Source organism: Alligator mississippiensis, chromosome 1 (assembly GCF_030867095.1).
Source record: "Alligator mississippiensis isolate rAllMis1 chromosome 1, rAllMis1, whole genome shotgun sequence".
NCBI lineage: Eukaryota > Metazoa > Chordata > Crocodylia > Alligatoridae > Alligator > Alligator mississippiensis.
In genome coordinates this window covers 286,550,208-286,564,671 of record NC_081824.1, presented here as the reverse complement: position 1 = coordinate 286,564,671, position 14,464 = coordinate 286,550,208, and the positions used below count along the sequence as shown (strand labels likewise).

General features: G+C 44.4%; 1 long non-coding RNA gene across 3 annotated transcripts in view; it reads left to right on the top strand.

The window, feature by feature from the left end:
• LOC109280280 (uncharacterized) overlaps positions 1-14,464 on the top strand; it is a 150,871-nt gene that overhangs the window by 59,161 nt on the left and 77,246 nt on the right. The window lies entirely within an intron of this gene.

Below are 14,464 nucleotides of genomic sequence, written 5' to 3'. Positions count from 1 at the left end.
ACTCTATCTCATCTGTGTAGTTGGTCCAATAAAAGATATCAACCAAAGAAATCTTTGCATCTTGCACATTTGAATTGGAATAGTTCGCATTATATCTTAAAAACCTCTTTGTACTTGGGAGTCAGTTAGGGATCAGAAATAACAGGCATGTGACTACTCAAAATCAGATTGTGTCATAGAATCAGCATGCTGGCTGGGATGACATGTCTGTACAGAATCCTAACTGACACAGAGATGTGCATTGGCAGAAATATATTTGTATGAGCTACTCTTGCAAAAAAGTTCAGAGAAACTAGATGATTTTCAAATGATTCATAAGCAGAAATAGGAGCTAAAAAGCACTGAATAAAGAGGCTGATACAAATGTTCTACTGATAAGCTTAATAAGATAACTCTAGTGTGATACATTTAAAAGAAGAAACATAATTTCCTTTTTCTTTAGAAAGGCCTGTAGTGGTAAAAGCTATTTATTAAGGCCTGCTGTTTAGATTGTCATGCATCTGCAGTGAAAAAAATAATTCTGCACCTATCAATGAAACAATTTAATTTTATCCAGGTTGGGTATTTCTAGAGCATACTAAAAAATCAAATCAGCCTAGGAAGTTCCTTGATAGTATTTTGCATTTTGTACAAAGATATAAAATTGTACATCTGAGAAGCAAAGGATGTATGTGCAGATGCAGGCTGAGAACATTGAACAGGCAGGTAGTGTGTTATGTAAAACACCCAGCTGTGTTCGTCAGCTTCCATTCTTTGAGCTTCAAGAGAGGAAAGATAAGAAAATGAAAAAAAAAAAAAAAAAAAGGACTAGATGTTTCTTTAATAAATATTGAAAGGCTTTCTAGGTTAGACTAATAATACACATAAGAGCAATACCTCTGGCTTAACTCTTATCATAAATATTACAAAATCATATTCCTCCCTTGGTGGTAGTAGTAGATTTTTGAAGCACAGAGCCCCTTCCCTACACACACTACCTAGTTTGCATTTTTTTCCTTCAGAATATATCCCCTCCAGAAAATGAGTAGAAATAAATTATCACCATTGCAGCAGGTCTTTGGGGAAAAAAGTTACTGTTCCTTGTATAATGAGATAACGGTAAACCTCAAAACTAATTTTTTGTGATGTTTTGTAAGACAGTGCTTCCCATCCCAGGATGACTATTAAAAGAAAGGAAGAATGTGAAATTCTGCTTCTGTTGTTTTAAATTTAAACTGCTAGGTCTGATTCTCTAGTAAGTTTCATTGCTTTTCATGTTAGCTATATTCATGTCTGTAGAATTCCTATGGTGTAAAGCTCATGTAATTCACTGGAGAACCAAGCTTAGTATTTGTAACCAGCTTATTTTCCTGCAATAATCTTGAACTTGGAGCTGTAACGTTGCACATCTTCAGGAGTGGCTTTGGCACCCTCTGGTGGTCACATGACTCCTTCTTCCTATTCTGGTTCCCCCAATATATACTTGTTCTCCCGTCTGCCATGCCTTGATGTTAGTTAATGTATATTTTAGGAGGCTGCCTTCAGAGAAGTGGAGTTTGACCTTTAGTGTCCTAATCATCAACAGGCTGCCAGTCTACCCAACCCTTGCACCCTAGCGTTGTCTCTCTCTCTCAGCTTTTTGGGGGCTCCAACTCCACTAGGCATCCTTGCCTATCCCAGACACACTACTTTTTGGGGCTGTTGTGGGCGCTCATCTTGTTTCACTGCACTGGACCCTTGCAATGCAGTCCCACAGTGTGGGTGTCTCATTGGCACCCACCTTTACAGCACCCTTACTAGGGCACCTTTTCATGGCCTCCTTCCCCTCCCCTCTGGCCACACTGAATAAGAGCCCTTGAACCTTATAGACTTGCTCTACTCCCTTCTCTGGGCCCTCTGGCCTCCTAGCACAAACTCAAAACAAAGCAAAACAAAATAGAAGTTATCTCTGCATACTGCTTCCTGCAAAGCTCCTTTTCTGGTGGGGATTTGGACCAGGCTGATCTCTTAGCCTTCCTGTTCCTGTCACCTGACCTGGTTTTCTGGAAAACAGGGCCCAGGTGTTGCCAGTTGTCCAAATCGGCAACAAGGACTCTCATTAGCTGCTCAGACCCTGGAGCTCAACTTTCTGTAACTTGCATTCTCTCAACCTGCCTTCTGCAAAACTGCTGTTTCTTCCTTCTAGTGGAAGAGGCTGGAGTCCCCAGCTTGAAGAGTGCATCCTATGGCAAATACCAAGACTGAAAAAGTTATCAATAGTTTGTAGATCCCAAAATAAAGGACTTCCTTCAGTGCCAGATTTTGCAATCTGGAGAAAATAGCTACCAGGGGAAATGGTAGAGAGCATGTGCAAAAACAAACTCCATCTAATTACAGGAAAATTTACTCTGGCCTCTTGCATTAAAATATATTCCAGAATTGCATGATCAGAAATGAATTTTTGAAGAATATACTTTTATTTAAATTAAAATCTTTTATAATATGTATATAGCATCCGGTACCAGGTACCATAGTCTGAATGGCAGGCAGAAACCAGAGGAATTGCACATAAATATAGAATGATTTACTGTAGTCTTTGATCATTGAGTGCACAACTTTGAGAGAGGGGTATAAGTTATAGCTGTGTTGGTCTAAGGACATAGGCAGACAAGGTTCTTTGGGTAAATCTGATATCTCTTATTAGACCAACTTAAATAGCTGGGAAAAAAAAAAACCACTTGTCACCCACAGAGAAAGTTTTGTACAAGACACTACAGACTTCCTATGGAAACTTAAAAAAATATACCACCTTCCCAGCAATACCCTCCTAGCCACCATGGATGTTACCAGCCTATATACCAACATTCCACACCGGGATGGCATCCAAGCCTGCCTTACATATCTACAGGAACAAGATTACAACTCAGAATACAGGCCCAAAGATATTACTGACCTTATACACTTCATCCTCACACACAACAATTTAACTTTTAATAACCAACACTTCCTCCAGATGATGGGAACAGCTATGGGCACTAAAATGGCCCCACAGTATGCCAACCTTTTTATGAGCCACCTGGAAGAAGACTTCCTCAAGAACTGCACCATCAAACCCTTGCTATACTTAAGATATATCAATGACCTCTTCATCATTTGGACTGAAAACCTGCAATCTCTGATTGAGTTCCATCAGAAATTCAACAACCACCATCCCTCCATCCAACTTTCTTTAGAATACTCCAGCACCAACATCTCCTTTTTAGACAGGATGATCAGTATCCAGAATGATAAAATACGGACCACAGTATACAAGAAACCCACAGACCAACACACATATCTGCACAGAACCAGCAATCACCCTAAACACACCAAAAAAGCTGTGATATACAGCCAAGCCCTCAGATACCACCGAATTTGCCTTGAAGAGAACACCCGGGATTGCCATCTCACCAATCTTAAAAAGGGTTTTACCTAACAAGGACACTCCTCCAGAGAGAGAGATTACATGTTCAAAAGAGCCACCCAGATATCATGTGAAGAACTGCTGCAGTACAGAAGAACCCCCGCCACAAATCGCACACTGCTGGTTATGACATATCACCCCTCCCTTGAACCTGTATGGAAAATCCTCAAACAATTGCAACCCATACTAGAAAGAGACCCTATTCTTAAAGAGATCTTCCCAGAGTCATCCATCCTAGCCTTCAAACAAGTACTGAACCTTGGTAACCTCATCACCAGAAGCAGACTTCCTCAGGCCCAGAACACACTAAATGGATCTAGACCATGCCATGACAAGAAATGCAAAACCTGCCAACACGTCTCCACTACTCCCACAATTACTACACCCCACAACAGAGCCATCAGCATTCCTGGATCTTACAGCTGCACCTCCAGAAATGTAATCTATCTCATGCAATGCACCAAATGCCCTGATGGAAAATATGTAGGAGAGACCAAACAACAACTGTGCATCAGAATGAATGCACACTGGAAATCTATCAAAGACAGAAATACCCAATTTCCTGTGAGGGCACATTTCTCAAAAGAAAACCACTTTCTCTCTCCAATCTCTCAGTTCTAATCCTCAAAGGAAATTTACAAAACACTTCCCAGAGATGAGCCTTTGAGCTCCACTTCATCAACCTCCTGGATACTAAAAATCATGGACTAAATATAGACATTGGATTTGTGACACATTATAAACTGCCTGACATCTGACTCCCCAGGTACCTCTCCACTATTCATCCCTCTTCTCCCCACCTACACCCAGCCTGTCTCTCACCCACTGACTCCTCAATCTACATCTTCACTGACTACCTGTCTTGTATGCATACCAGCCCAGCCTCTGGCTTCTTTACTTTTCATTCCATCCAGGAAGAGCACACACCAACTGCTGAAACCTCCTCAGCCTGACGAAGGGTTTTTGAACCTGAAAGCTTGCTTAAATTTTTTCCCCCAACTATTTAAGTTGGTCTAATAAAAGATATCAGATTCACCCAAAGAACTTTGCCAACTTTGTGAGAGACACTTTAGGTTGTTTAAACAAAAAAGTATTATTTCAGAAACAACTGATTTTGTTGGAAGCTTTCCCATGGTACTTGCAGTATGATTTCAAACAGGGGAGGAAAGAAGTAATGTTGACTGCAACACATTTGGAGGTGTACCAAGTAACATATGGGGTTGTAAAATATGGAAAATGCCTATGTGGTTCTCTTGGTGGCTTTCAGAGTCATCCAGGAGCAGAATATCACCTGCTAGTGTAGCCAGCCGGAGTTAGGGGTGTATTTCTGGCTCTGTTGGATTAGATTTCTTTCTTCCTATATTTGAAGTGATTGATAGCTTCTGAAGATTAGTATACTTAGCTCTCTTAAGGGGTCATTCCTGCCCAGACCAGGGGGCTGGACCCTATGATCTCATGAGGTCTCTTCCAGCCCTAAACTTCTGTGAATCTGTGCGCCATATGATGGACTACTGGCCCACAGTTTGGCTTGGCAAAGGCTACAGTGATGATGAATAATTAGGTATGAAATAGTAGAAAATGAGAGATCCTAAGGACCTCATATCTTTACATGGTATAAGTCCTCTTCAGTGGGATAGTAAAATTAAGATTGGAGGTGGCATTCCTGTATTCACTTTATTTATGTATAAATATGTATTTGATTCAGCTGCAGCCTGTTTTAGGTGAATATCTGGGGATTGAGATGAGATGACCCAGCATTTTTAACCATAAAGCCTCTGTAGTATTTAAATAAAATCTTCTTCTGTACTTTTAGTCAGTGCTTCACTTAAATGGAAAATACATTTATTTTTACTGTCACAATAAAATCGCTTCCAAATCAAAACAGAGAATGTCACAAGGGAACAATCTCCCTTTTGGTAACAATGCTTTATTATTTTTATTTTAACAATCATAGGATCTGAGAAGGATGTTTTATGGTAAAGGTTGTATATTTGAAAAATTTCTCTCCATTTGTATTGTAATTTTAATAACATAAAACACCTAGGATTCACTTACTGCCCTAACTAAAAGCAAAGGATTTATCTATCCATTGTGTCACGGTGGGGTCCTCGTGGAGGGCCGTGATCTCCTTGAGGTCCCTTGTTCCGTGTCAGGCTGGCCCAAGACACCCTCTAATTCTCGCCCGCCACGTCTTGTTGGTCAATATAATGTTGGGAGGCTGCCTTGTGTCTTCCCTGGGCACGGCTACTCAGGACCTCTGTCCCCGCGATTCTTCCGGACCCCCTGGAGGTCTCCCGATACGGTGGGTGTTCCTTGGACACCCTAGCCTTATGGGCAATGCGTGGCTCCTACCAGCCCCTAATACCACGCCCCAAGCCTCGCAGATGTAATAGACGTTGTCCGGTCTGTACGCCCGCTTCCCGGGCCTCCTCTCTAATGTGGCCCACTCTGGGCTCCCTCTCTCATGCCCAGCCTCTTGCTGGAACTCTCGTCTTGCCCACTCTGGGCCTCCCCTGCCGGTGTGGTTCCGCTCAGGGACTCTCTAGAGGGCCTCCGGTCCTATGGGCCAACCGCACGGGCACCCTCTCTGACCCTGGCTCACCACGCTGCTACTCCCTGTCTTCTCGGGGCAACCGCAGCGCCCTGCCTCAGTCTGAGGGGAGTTACCGCACTAGCCTGCGGCCGGGCTTGCTATGCCCGTCTCGGGCTTCTCAGTAATTGCCCCTCTCTCCAGGGCTTCTCAGTATGGCGCTCCCCCTCTTTGGGGCTCGCCGCGCCCCCACGGGGCTTCTCAATCATATACCCTGGTGCTCCCCCTCTTTGGGGCTCGCTGTGCCCCCACGGGGCTTCTCAATCATATACCCTGGTGCTCCCCCTCTTTGGGGCTCGCCGTGCCCGCACGGGGCTTCTCAATCAGATCGCCCCTTTCCCTGGGACTGGGGTCTATGTACCCCGCACGCAATCCGGGGTCTCGGTCCCCCGTCTGCAACCTACCGGTTGTGCCTGCGACCCACTGGCCGTGCTCCTCGCCGCCAGTTGGTCACGCACTGGCGTGCGAGCGGCGCCTTCCCTGGCGCTATGAAAATAATGTGCCCTCTTGGCGCTAGGGCACCCCACGCTCTCTGGGGTCCCTGTGATTGAGGTTAACCGCTCCTCTCTGAGCTCCACTGAGCCCACAACTCCGCCCTATAAATCTCAGGGCCTAGCGCGCCCTCACTGGTGCCAGGGTCTCACACTCCCCTGTGAGTCCCCGCTGAGGTCTCCTCCAACCCCTACAGCCTCACCCAAACCTCCGGGTGTAATATACAGAGCCAAACGTAAACTAGAGCCTCCTGGCTATAACACAAACATAAAGCCCCCTGGCTAACCATAGTGCCCAATCCTCTCAGGGCTATCATGAGCTGTACTTGCCCGTCGGGCTTCTCCCCATATCCCGCTGGGCTGAGGGAGCTCCTGCCTCTCCGGCTGCTGGCAGAGAACTGCCAGCCTGGCCTCAGCCCTCAGCTTTATAAGGGCCAGGCCCTGCCTCCTACAGGCAGCTGGTTCCCCTTGGTTGCTCCGGCAACCCGCAGCTGCGCTCATTACCTGAGCAAGCCTCAGCTGGGCTCGTTATGTCAGGCCAGGGCGCGCTCACTCGCTCCCTGGCAGTTTCTCCTTTCCAGGAGCAGGGGCACCGAGGTGCCCTGTGACACATTGATTCTCAAACTAACACAAAGAACATAAAACTATAGAATGAGTCAGCTAAATTCAGTGCATTTTCTTACCTAATTACTGCAAGCTTACTGTTGTGAGCTTGCTTTCAAGAGATATAGAAGGTCTCTATTTTGTTATAATACTGTATGTACTCAAATATAAAGGTGACTTTTTCCCCTCCAATCACCCCAGGAGTGGGGGGAGGGGGGAGGAGGAAATCTCCTTATTTTATTTGAATACAAGGAAACTTCATTAAATACAATGTCTTATATTGAACTGCTGCCAAAAGGTGTATGTTATCAGTAATGGAAGCCAAATATAAAGTTGATTAAATGCAGTCATCACTGAGCATGTCTATAAAATACATGGCCCATGTTGGGCAAACTTACTGATGGGAATTTACTGCAACAATAGATTAGAGCAGCCCATCTGAATAACATGTATGTTATTGCCTATTATGCTAATTTCCCATCATGACTTTTCCAAATCATGGTGAGCCACTATATTTAATATATTTTGATTTCTTCACTCCCACAACTGAGCTACGCCTTTTTCTCATTTCAAATGGCTCTTGTTTTTTCACCAACCTTAAATGCCAGGCGCACATCACCAAATATTCCCAAACCGTTCACCCACAATCCCTCTGTCTCCCCCTCTTTCAGCCTGGCATGTGATTAGTGTGACTCCACCTTCCATGGAGTGGAATTGGACCAGGTTGCCCTGCACCTCATCTGCATATACATTTTTGAGGATCCCAGCACTTGACAAGAGCACCTGGTTCCAGTCATGAGTAGGGGGCTAGTTTGCATACAGGTCCTTTGTGGGGGGTATCTGGAGTTCACACACATAATGATCAGTGCTGAGCTATGTGGTCATCATGGCTTGAAATGCAGTCGACTCTTCTGGGGCCCACCCCAACAAACTATATAGCCTTTTGGCTTTGGACTAATATCATGCATAATTTGTACTATATGTAAGTACAAAAGGGCTTCTTAAAAGTGTGTTTATGGAGTACCTGTGCCAAAACCTGCAGCAGTTTCCAAAAAAGGCTAAATGGATCAATTCTGGATGAGCTAAATCTGTAGGTACCCATAATACAAAGTTAGTATTTTCAAAGTTATCCCTTTCTTCCATGTGCTCTGACAGTAAGGAGGCTGGAGGGAAAAGAAGTTCTGGAGGCTGAGTGCAAGGGGGCCATCTTAGTTTCATAGTTTCATAGTTTGTAGGGTCAGAAGGAACCTGAGTAGATCATCAAGTCCGACCCCCTGCCATGGCAGGAAAGAGTACTGGGGTCACATGACCCCAGCAAGGTGTTCGTCTAGCCTCCTCTTAAAGACCCCCAGGGTAGGAGCCAGCACCACTTCTCTCAAAAGTTGGTTCCAGATCTAGCCACCCCGACAATGAAGTAGCGCCTCCTGATATGTAGCCTGAATCTATCCTCTGCCAGCTTGTGACCGTTATTTCTAGTCACTCCTGGTAGTGCTCGGGGGAATAGGGACTCCCCCAATGCCTGCTAGTCCCCTCTGACTAGTTTGTAAATAGCCATTAGATCCCCCCTCACCCTTCTCTTGTGGAGGCTGAACATGTTCAGGTCCCTTAGCCTCTCCTCGTAGGGCCTGCCCTGATGCCCCCTGATCATGTGAGCGGCCCTCCTCTGGACCCTCTCCATGTTGTCCACATCCCTCTTGAAGTGCAGCACCCAGAACTGGATGCAGTACTCCAATTATGGCCTGACCAGTGTCACATACAGGGGTAGGATCAACTCCTTGGACCTGCTTGAGATGCATCTGTGGATGTATGACAAGGTACAGTTGGCCTTCCTGACCATGTCCCCACACTGTAGGCCCATGTTCATTTTGGCATCAATAATGACCCCAAGATCCTTTTCTGCCTCTGCACTAATGAGAAGGGAGTTCCCCAGCCTGTAGGTATGCTGCTGGTTCTTCCCCTCCAGGTGCAGTACCTTGCACTTGTCAGTGTTGAAACCCATCCTGTTCTCATCCGCCCACCCCTGTAATCTGTCTAGGTCCAATTGTAACCTATTCCTCCCTTGTAGCGTGCCCACTTCCCCCCATATCTTAGTGTCATCTGTGAATTTGAACAGGGTGCTTTTTACCCCCTCGTCCAAGTTGCTGATGAAGATGTTGAACAGCGCAGGCCTGAGGACCGAGCCCTGCGGAACCCCACTGCCCACATCCCTCTAGCTCGAATAAGACCTGTCCACTACCACTCTCTGGGTGCCACCCTCCATACAGTTAGTGACCCAATTGACTGTGTAGGTGTTGACACCACAGTCCGCTAGTTTTTTAACGAGAATGGGGTGAGAGACAGTGTCGAAGGCCTTCCTAAAGTCCAGAAATACTACGTCCACTGCTACAGCTGCATCTAAGGATTTTGTGACCTGGTCATAGAAGGCCACCAGGTTGGTCTGACAGGACCTGACTCTAATGAACCCATGTTGGTTGCCCCTAAGCATAATCTCCCCTGCTGGCCCCTCACGGACATGTGCCAGGATAATTCTCTCAAAAAGCTTACCCAGGATTGAGGTAAGACTAATTGGCCTATAGTTTCCTGGGTCTGCCTTCCTCCCTTTTTTGAAAATGGAACCATATTGGCCCTTTTCCAGTTCTCTGGCACCACACCAGAGCACCATGAGTGCTCATAAAGCCGTGCCAGGGATCCTGCAATGACCTCTGCTAATTTCCTCAGCACTCTGGGGTGGAGATCATCAGGACCAGCTGATTTAAATACGTCCAATCCCTCCAGAAGTTCCCTGACTAGATCCTCACTGACCCTAGGCCTGGTTGCTTGTCCCCTGGGGCTTACAGTGGTCCTGGTGGTGAGGGGGGAGTGACCCAGCCCCTGATCAGAAAAATGGAGGCAAAGAAATTGTTAAATAGGTTAGCTTTGTTGTCTGGAGTGACGATCAGATTTCCTACCATGCCTTGCAGAGTCCCCACATTAGCCAGTACCTTCTTTTTACCCCCTATGTATTTAAAGAAGGACTTCTTGTTGTCCTTGATCTGGGTAGCTAGTCCCAGTTCCATCTGAACTCCTCAGATTTATATTCCCTTCTGTAGTGGTGGGGGAGGGACAAATTCAATATAAACCTCAGATAATTAGATTATTTACCTGGAAAATCATAACAAATTTATATATTTTTCATATATAGAATCTAATTATTGCTGGGTCATCTTATAGTCAGGGTCATCTTGTATTTGAGTAAATAAGGTATATTATGGTATGAAAACAATTCTGAATTTAGAGGAAATCAAACTTCCATATACTCATTCTACCATGATGGGGGCTGATGACTTTGTTTATGACGACTAATAAAAGTATTGAATCACCACATCTAGACTAGATTAGGAGATTGGAAGGAACTTTCTGACTATGAGGATGGTCAAGCATTGGAACAGTCTACCTTAAGAAGTTGTGGAATCTCCTCCTTGGAAGTTTTGAAGAGCAGGTTGAACAGACACTTGCTGGGATGGTTTAGTCAGGGATTTTCTGTCTTGAGAAGGTCTGGATGACTTCATGAGGTCTCTTCCAGCTCTACTTTCTTATTATCCTAATACATTAAGTAGTATTATTTTCTTATAATAGGAAATTGAAATTTGTTAATTAGTTTATGGAAAGACTTTCTCACTGTTAACTCGCACTCTGTCTCTTTTTCTCTCATAAAAAATAATAATACTAGAAAATCTGCTTTAACATGTATCTGAAATACTATTTCTTTATAATTTCATCAATGGGAAATGCTAAGGATTAGTTTAGTGGAATTTAAAAGTGATAGATTCATGAAGGGGGTAGGGGTAAACAAATTGGGGAGATAGGACCAGTGTTGTTTATGGAAACTTGAATTCAGAGTTGTAGTTTTCTGAAATTCAGAGTCATTTACCAATATAAGAGCTTTTTGAAGGTGAAGAGAAGCTTTATACATATTGTGAATACATTAATGGCTGTGGGAGGGGCTACTGGGAGAAAAAGTAACTGGCCACATATCCACACTGTTTGTCCTGCTAAAAAAATGGCCAGTTAGACAGAAAAAGAATGGATATGGCATAAAAACATTACAGGAAGTTTTTAGGGCCATGATAGATGTTCTACTTTACAACCTGATAATGTGTTACAACCTATAACATGATGCATGTGCATGGGGTTGTATTTCATTTAGGGGCCCAATCATCATGTGATAACTAAAGTTCAATTAACCTAGTTTAGCTGAAGCAGATGTAGTTGGACCAGGTTCTGAGACTGTTTAAAGTGTAACGTCTATTGTGTTAGGGTCTATCTACATTGAGAGTTGTGTAGTTCATCCACCAGGTGTAGCTCCAGAACCTATAATTACTTATTTCCATGCTTCCTTATTGTGGAATGGGCGTGAATGCAGTTTAATAGATAAAACAGGTTCTGCTGGTTTTGCTGGAAATGCAAAGTACTCAATTATTACCTGGCTATATCACCTGTCTATTTACCAGCTTGAAAATTCAAGTAGCTATTTGAGCTAGTAGGTTTTAGCAGTGGGATCCTAGACAGTTCTAAAGCTATATACTTGAGCCCCTATGCCCTGGTCTGGAGTGAATTATGTTGTGTTGTCTCTAAATGCTCCCAGGACAGAGAAGTAAGAGGATTATGAGCCATCAAATCTTGCTCACTTGTCACTCCTGAGACACTTGTGTCTCAGGAAGTCAGAAGCCTATATACAGACTTACTCTTCATTCATGCTTCCAAATACACACAATAAATACATATATTTGCTTTTCCAAGGTGCACGCATTTGCACAGACACCAGCAGGAGTGAAAAGAGGAAGAAAGATGAAAAACTGGAAAAAAAATCAGTCATGAAAACTTCACCTAAAGGAAAGCTTTGACCTATTTGAAAGTATTAATTAAAACCCACTCCCATTTCTCAGTCCCTTTTATGTCAGTGTGAAGCTCACATATGAAAGGAGCATGTAGCAGCCCCAGCAATGGGGTGGGATACCATTGTGCCAGGTACTGTACACATGTAGAACAAAAAGACAGTCTCCAAAAGAAAATAAAACAATAAGAGAAGAGGAGCTGGGTCAGGTTCAGTGATAGGTGTGAGATAGTTTCTTCTCAAGAATTGAGTGAGTCTCCTCAGCTGCTGCCTGATGTGGTTGGGGGAAATTCCATGATACTCTCTGCACAACTCCTTTGCTGCTGCCTGGGTCTCTGGATATGATTGATGGCAGACAGACCCTCAGGCACAGCTTCATTTCCTGTTCCTCTTGTCTGCAGGGCTCTGGGATTGCATGATGGTCCCATAGAGGGGCAGTTGTCTAGTGTTTGTGCTGCTGACAGCCAGAACACATGTCTGATAGACTGTAACACCGGGAAAGCCTTCAAGCTGCTATATGGGAGAATATGGGAAAATGTCCCACTGCTTCTGCGTCCCATGCCATCTCCTAGTACCTAAAAGCTACTGAATTGACTCCTGTTGTTGGCAAGGGCTCCCCACAGTATAGGTGGTGGAAGGGGACCTAACTGGGCTCAGTCCCCCACCAAATGCAGGGGTAGCAGGTATGGCTGGAAGGCAGCCTGGCTGCAGGCTGCTGCAGCAGGAGGGAGGGGTGCACACACTTGGATACCCTGCAGTGTGCAGCCAGAAGGATACCAGCAAGCCCAGTAGGCAGGTAAGTTTCTTTCTTTACCTGGGCTTGGGGAGGGGGGAACGGCAGACTGAGACCCCCCACAGTGCAGGAGGCAGTGGAGTAGGGGCAGGGGTGAATCATTCACCCCTGCCCCTGTCCTGCTGCTTGCTGCACTGTGGGGATTGTCCCATGACCTGGCCCAGCCAGGGCCCATTCATGGTAAATGGGGCCTTAGTCGGGCTGAGTCATGGGACAATCAGAGCCCAGTGGGTCCTACAGAGGCACAGCACAGCACAACACAGGGGAGCCAAGAGGGGGGCAGGTGCCCCACAATCTTTGCACAGGGCAAGTGTGGGCCACAGCTGCGAACTGGGCTCTGCCTGCTCCCAGTCTCCGTGCCTCACTGCCACCTTTGAAAGCAGCATGGCACAGCACAATGTGTACCCAGCTGCTGGGTGGGCCAGGTATGCAAGGGTATAAGATTGCATGATGTTTACGGAGACGCCTTGTTTCCCAGATCCCTGATTGGCATCCAGAGTATTTGCATAGAGTTGTACATATATACATATATAATATAAATTAATATACATATAAAAAAAGAGTTAAAATAGAACATATATACAAATATATACATGGGTCAAGGTATAAATGCAAAATATATATGGGTCTAGATATCTGCTGATTTGTGCTTATGTAAGCACGAAAAGAATCCAGTTTTCCTGGTTATCTCTAGGTAGCCAAATTAGACCTAGATCCTGCAAAGATTTACCCTTTAGAGATATATATATAAATACATAGTTCACAGATCCTTTGTATATATGTTCTATTTTAACTCTTTTTTTATATGTATATCAATACATTTGTACATAGTTAAGTTACTGAGTGTCTTGATCTGGCTTTTTTTGCAGAAGGAGGGAAACTGTGTGCAGCCAGCAGTTTCACTCCACAGTGTACCTGCCCTGCTAACATTCCCTTCAATTGGAGAGGGGAGTACATAATTGGGTACTACCCGGGCTACACAGTTGAATCCACATTTAGATAAATCACTTGGACATCCATCAAGGCCGTTAGTTTTTGTGCAGGTCTGACCCCCACCTCCCAGTATTCCACAGTGCTCTGTTCTCCCCTTCCCCACTCCAAAGAGGGGGCGGGAACAGAGAATGGCTAGCTCTCTGATAATCCATGCAGCCAGCAAGCTCTCAGGGAACCCTGCAGGAAACAGGGTCTGGACATCCCTTAAATTATTTGCAACTCTTTGGATCTATAGTATGCTGATGTACAATGGAACTAACTTTCCTCTGTTTCATCTCCTTTTGTATCTGTGTAACTTCAATGATTTTGTATAGATTGGGCTGTAAATCATTAAGCCCCTAAGACTTCAATGTTTATGTGCATACTTAACTTTATGTACTATAAGTACATTGTAGTCAATAGGACCACTCCCAGTGTATAAGTTAAGGGTAAATCTTTGCAGGATCTAGGTCTAATTTGGCTACCTAGAGATAACCAGGAAAACTGGATTCTTTTTGTGCTTACACCAGCACAAATCAGCAGATATCTTATTTAACTTAAAGGAGTTACTGCTGTGGGAAGAGAATTAGACAACTCAAAATAATGGAGAAAGTATTAATGATGAAAGATCCATATATATTATAGTTTGATACTGACGTCTTCAGATTACAAAATGGGTATACCTTTAGCATGTCTGTGAAGAACTAATTGAATATTTGTG